Here is a 6,268-nt window from a genome sequence, read left to right on the forward strand (position 1 = left end):
TTAAATTTGGCAAAATTCTAGAAGAGATCAATAATAGTTAACAAAACATGTAGAAAGGAAGAATGCTAACAAGATGTTAGCTACCATGTATCTCTGCCAAAAAATCTTACCAAAGCATCCAAATCTCCTTTTCTGCCAAATTTTCTAGACTGGTACACCAAGAGAATGCTTTAGCTTACCTAGATTTTAGCAAAGAATATGAGAAAGAACTTCATTCTATTATTGGAGAGAAGCTGGAGATACAGTTTAGACAGTTTTGATGGATGTGGAACTTAGTGAATGAACAGTCCCACAGGGTACTTGTAAAATGGATCAATGTCAACTTGTGAGTTCTCCAAGGAATGCTCCTTGTCTGGGTATCATGGAACATATTTATCAGTGTCTCACTAAAAAATCACTAATGGGCTGTTTACCATATTTGCCCTTGACTCAAAATGGAGAGAGGTTTAGCACATGAAGGCAGATTCCAAAATCCGAGGATAAAATTGACTAGGGCTAAATGTAAGGAGTTTGCTAACATCTTCTCACATTGATTACATTTCGATGGTTTCTCTGAAGTATGAACACTTGATAAACAAGGAATAATACTGGTTGGAAGCTTATCCATAGTTGTTAATTTACAAAGTTTATTTCAACTCTTCAGTTCTCTGATGTACATTAAGGGTCTGTCCCTCTGGCTGACCACATTCTCACATTCATCATGGGCCTTCGTCACTCGTGTGAATTTTCTGATGTCTAATAAGTTCTGTGCTCCAGCTGAAGGCTTTCCCACACTGAAAACACACATAGGGCTTCTCACCCATATGAATTTTCTGATGTTTGATACGATCTATGCCACACCTGAAGGCTTTCCCACACTGGTTACATTCGTATGGTCTCTCTCCGGTATGAATCCTTTGATGCACGGTAAGGGATGAGCCACGAGTGAAGGTCTTTCCACATTCATCACATTTATAAGGCTTCTCTCCAGTATGAATTTTCTGATGTCTAATAAGGTCTCGATTCCAACCGAAGGCCTGACCACAGTGATTACATTCATAGGGTTTTTCTCCAGTATGAATCCTCTTGTGTACAGTAAGGCATGAACTCTGGCTGAAGGCCTTCCCACATTCATTACATCTATAAGGTTTTTCTCCAGTATGAATTTTCTGATGCCTAATGAGGTCTGTGCTCCGGCCAAAAGCCTTCCCACATTGGTTACATTCATAGGATTTCTCTCCAGTATGGATTCTCTGGTGGTAAGTAAGGGATGAATAATGTATGAATGCTTTGCCACATTCACTACATTTATGGGGCTTTTCGCCAGTATGAATTTTCTGATGATAAATAAGCTTTGCATGCTGGCTAAAGGCCTTCCCGCATTCGTTACATTCATAAGGCTTCTCTCCAGTGTGACTCCTCTCGTGGTAATTGAGCTTTGTCTTCTGGCTAAATGACCTGCCACACTCATTACACTTAAAAGGCTTCTCTCCAGTGTGAAGTTTTTTGTGATAAGTGAGTGACGAGTAATGCATGAAAGCTTTCCCACATTCGTGGCATTCATAAGGCTTCTCTCCAGTGTGACTTCTTTGATGGGCAATCAGCTTGGTGCTCTGGCTGAAAGCCTTCCCACATTCATTGCACTTATAGGGCTTCTCTCCAGTGTGGATCTTCTGATGTCTGTTAAGGTCTGTGTTCCAGTGAAAGGCCTTCCCACAGTTTCTGCATTCATAACATTTCTCTCCAGGATGGTTTTTAGAACACTGATCATTTAAGCACTTGTCCTCTTCTTGACACTCAGGACATCCCTTCTCAGAGGCACTTTCCCTACCTCCAATGAGATCGGAATATCTGCTCCCACTGGGTCTACTTATATCACATTCATGGGGACTCTGCCCCAAAGGCTCTCTCTGCTGACTCGGGTCCTGCTCTGATCCCGGCTGTTCCTGGCCTCTCCCTTGGCTGGGAGCCTTCTTGGAGGTACTCGCTAATTGTGTGGAAGGAAGCTTTTGGTTCCCCTGCTTCGTCTCTAACGGGCCATCGCCTGCCCAAGCTTCTCCCAATTTGAGGTCCCGGGGCCTGTCGCTCACGAGTCTCTCCCGGGATGATTCATCCACAGAAATGCCCAGCTTTGGAGGAGACTCTTTGGCTTCAGGCCTAGTCTCCCAATCTGAAGGAAATAAAAAATATAAATATATCTTCTTCCCTCTGGTGGGACAAGAACACTGATTTACATTTAACTTCTGTCTCCTCAAGGAGAATCTTCCAACTTGACAGGGCGGACTTAGTCCTACTAAATACCATTCCCTCAGTCACAGGGCGAAACACTTTACAAAGCGCATTCATGCCTATTACAACTTTGGATCCTCACCCCGTGCCCAGGGCCCAGCATGCCTGGAAACACGAGGCCATTTTAGAGGAGGATATGGAGCTGGAGAACCATGAGGCCAGGCTGCGAGTCACAGGGCGCCGCCCCAGGCCTAGAACCTGGATCTGTGTCTGCCGTTCTAGGCTCCTCCTCCAGAGCGTCACTGAGAAGGAAGTGAAGCCCGAGGAGCACCTTGTCTGAGGAAGCATTTACCGATCACTCGGGAATCAGGGCACACCAGGGTGGTGCCAGGACCAGGCTGGGGAGCAAACACTGGACGAGGAATGGGCTAGTGGTGTTACTGGGAAACACATCCTCCCCAAGCCCGTGCTGATACGTGTCCTGCGGAGCCCAAGTCAGAAGCCAAACTCCACCGATGGCTGTCCCTAGGCCCAGGCTCGTGGCACCCACCACCCTCGGGCACTGCGTGAAGTCCAGACACATGCCTGCCTCTGTGCTGGTCCCCGCTTGGAGCATCCCCCCCAATTCTGCCTCTAGAAGCTCCGATCCCCCCAGCTGCCTTTCTAGCCATGCCACCAGGCCCCCTTCCCAATACTCTGCCCAGATCTATTGGGGTCTCCGCTCTGAGCAGAAGGTGAGGGGCTCCCAGGGGCAGGGAGAAGCTAGCATGGTGCCTGGAGCTGGGGGTGTGCCAGCCACATGACAAACACCTCTGTTTTCATTCAAGCCCTCCTGTGCCCATGTGGGACTCCGGCCAAAGGACCCTTTGGGAGGCTGCGATATGGCCCCCATGAGAGGCCTGGTCACCTGTTACCAGCTCAGGGGAGGTCCAGACGGCAGCCATCACCTCTCTCTAAAGGCTGGCCTGTTGCTCCAGAGACGATACTGTGTCTGGGCCTGAGGCAGAGGGAAGGCCAGGGCTGGGAATTGGGGATAAGGGACCTGCCCAGGGTCACCCAGCCAGGCTGGATCTAAACTGGGGCCTTCCTGACTCCAGGCTCTCCCTAGCACCACCCACTTCATCCTGCCTGAGGCCCACTCCCAGCCAGGCCAGGACACTGAGCCCCGACTCCCTGGGGCAGTCTTGGGGCCTATAAGAGCCATTCAGACCCCTGTGGGGAGACCCTGATCCTCCTGCACCCCAGCTCCAGCACTGCTCCAGGGGGCCCCTCTAGGACAAAGGCTAAGAAGACAAAAGTGTGCGTGGGGGGCACTCAGTGGTTTCCCTTCCCCTCCATACCTGCACTCTGATTTCCCTCTGGGCACCCTGCCTATGGTACCTTGCCCAAGGGTACTGTGGAGGTGCCATCTCTCCCCTTGGAGCCTTTGTCCAGTGCTGCCCAGGACCCAGGGCTTCCTGGCATGGATCCCAGCTCTGCCCCCACCCCAAGGCTGGGCCTGAGCTTCCCATTTTCCCAAATAGCATGAGCTTGGACAGCAGGGATGGAACAGAGGCTTGTGGGATGAAAAGGGGCAATTCCTGGCTGCCCTTCCAGAAGCTCGGAACCCTGCCAACCTAGAGGCACTGCTGGGAGTGACGGTACCCAAGCTACAGATGAAGAATCTTGCTGCAGACGGCGGCCAGACCATTGAACCCTTCCCCCAAATCTCTAAAAGAATGTCAATGCGGTCACAGGCTCCATGGGGAGCCCGAGTACCCCACACCCCACTCTCATGTCCCCACTCCCTCACTTTGGAGGGGCCCTACAGGGAGCCCAAGGCCTACCTCCTGCCACCCCACTCTCATGTCCCCACTCCCCTACCTTGGAGGGGCCCTATGGGGGAGCCTGAGGCCTGCTTCCTGCCACCCCTCTTTCATGTCCCAGTTCCCCAGCCCCCACCTTGGGCCCCCCCCACCCCCGGGTCATCGCCCCTGGTTTCTAATAGTAACAGCAATGATGGCTGGCAAAGCGCTTCCCTCATCCTCTCCCCCAACCCTCTCTCACAATAACCCTGAGAGGGAGGCACCACATGTCCTATCCTGTTTTATACATGAGGAAACTGAGGCAGACGGAAGTGAAGAGACTGGCCCAAGGCCGCAAGGGGCGCAAGGCCAGACTCAAACCTGGGTTGTTGCCGCCTCTCACCCTTTCCTGCCTGGATGGTGCTTTTCTCCAGACGATGCTCTGTCACTGCTGTCATTTTACATATGAAGAAACTGAAGCCGAGAGGGGCTGCTCTCGGCCAGGGAGCTGCTGCCAGATGGCCACTGGGAAGGCATGGGAACCCTGGGAGAGCCCAGCTAAGAGAGGCTGAAGGGAGCAGGCCAGGGTCTGAGGCCCCCCTCGAGTGGGCCGGCACAAGATGAACCTTCCTGAGATGGCACCAGCTCTGACTCCCCTCGGAGGTACATCCGGAGACCACCCTGTCAGGGGCTCAAAGGCCAGCGGGGGTCTTGTCTGCATCCCCCAGCCTCCCTCGAGTGCCCCCACCCCCACTCACCGGTGCCTCCTCCAGGCAGCTCCTGCGGGCTCTCCCCTCGCTCCACCTTTGAGATCACATCTGCTCCGGGGCCCGGCAGCCCTGCTGGGGGACAGACGTGCAGGGGTCAGAGGGGAGCGGGGCACCTCAGGGCTGGGGTGCTGACCCTGGGCAGGTCACCAACCTGCCTGGCTCCCGCCTCCGCCTCCTCATGGGTCATACAAGCTGGAGTAAGAGGGCAAAGGCCCCCGGTCTCTGCTGAGAACCGCCCCCCCCCCATGGGGCCCAGAGAGGTGGCAGGTTGTGCACCCCCTCCATGAAAGGAGGCCCCCAACCCCCTTACCCAGGGACAGCAGGTTCCTGTAGTTGTCCAGCGTCACCTCCCGGTAGAGCTGCTTCTGCCAGGGCTCCAGGCACCCCCACTCCTCCGGGGTGAAGTCCACGGCCACATCCCTGAAGGTCACCGCCTCCTAGAAGGCCGCAGGCAGCATCTCAGGGCAGAGCCAGCCCATGCCGCCCTGCGCCCGGGGGAGCCCTCCATCTCACCACCCGGGATGGGAGGCACCCAGAGGCCCGCCCCATTTTTACAGACTCGACCTCACAATCCCTCAACCCCGTGAAGCTGCGACCAAACCCGGGGAAACCGAGGCCAAGGGAGAGCCAGGAGGCCGGCTGGGCTAGAAAGTGATAAGGGAGACAGGCTGGGAGGGGGGGTTTGGGGGCCGTGATCTGGGCCTTGGGAGGAAGGACCCGGCAAGGGAGCAGAAGAGGAAGCTTGGCCCCATCCCCGCGCTAAGCCTGCTGGGGGGGGAAGCAGCGGGCAGAAGGGCGTGGCCGGCCTCAGACAAGGCCTGTTCCCAGCTCATCCTGCAGGAGGCGCCCCAATGGACGTCGGCTTCCAGGCCCCCTGGTTCCACAGAAGGGGGCACGGAGCCCCGGAGGTGCCAACCCAGTGTCGGAGGTCACTGCGCCATAAGGGCTCTGGCGCAGGGGAGGAGGGGGGGGGGGCCCGCGGCGCTCCAACTCACCAGGGAGGCGGCTCCTGGGCCCCCAGCAGCCATTCCCAGTAGGGCCCGGCTAGGCTCAAAGGAGGAGCTGGGGAAGAGAAGAGAGCGGTGAGCCCGCTGCGTGTTCTCCGGACTGCTGATGCCCACCCCAGTGCCCGCCCCGGGCAGCAGCAGCCATAAGGGAGACAAAAGAGAGTGGCTGGGGTGAAGCCAAGAGCCTCAGCCCTACCAGGCGGTGACTGAGCCAGTCCAGACCCGGAGCCTCAGTTTCCTGCTCTGTAAAATGGGGCCCCCAGGGACCCCTTGATTCCCAGGCATATGCAAGAAGGCACCGCCCCTCGTGTGAGAGCTGGCCCTGGACCTCCAAACTTCCCCTAGGGGGGCTCTGAGGCTGGGGGAGGGGTCTCAAGGGTGGGGCCACTGTCAGCTTGGATGAAAGACAGGGCTGTCAAAGAGTGTGGGAGCCCCATGGGGGGGGGGGGAGAAACCCTGCAGCCCCCCTGAAGTCCAGGGCAGGTCCTCTGTCATTGGT

The 6,268-nt window shown here is 55.6% G+C and overlaps 1 pseudogene; it reads right to left on the reverse strand.

Moving 5' to 3' along the window:
* LOC123240730 overlaps positions 1-6,268 on the reverse strand; it is a 98,329-nt pseudogene that overhangs the window by 84,531 nt on the left and 7,530 nt on the right.

This window comes from Gracilinanus agilis, chromosome 3, assembly GCF_016433145.1.
Source record: "Gracilinanus agilis isolate LMUSP501 chromosome 3, AgileGrace, whole genome shotgun sequence".
Lineage (NCBI taxonomy): Eukaryota > Metazoa > Chordata > Mammalia > Didelphimorphia > Didelphidae > Gracilinanus > Gracilinanus agilis.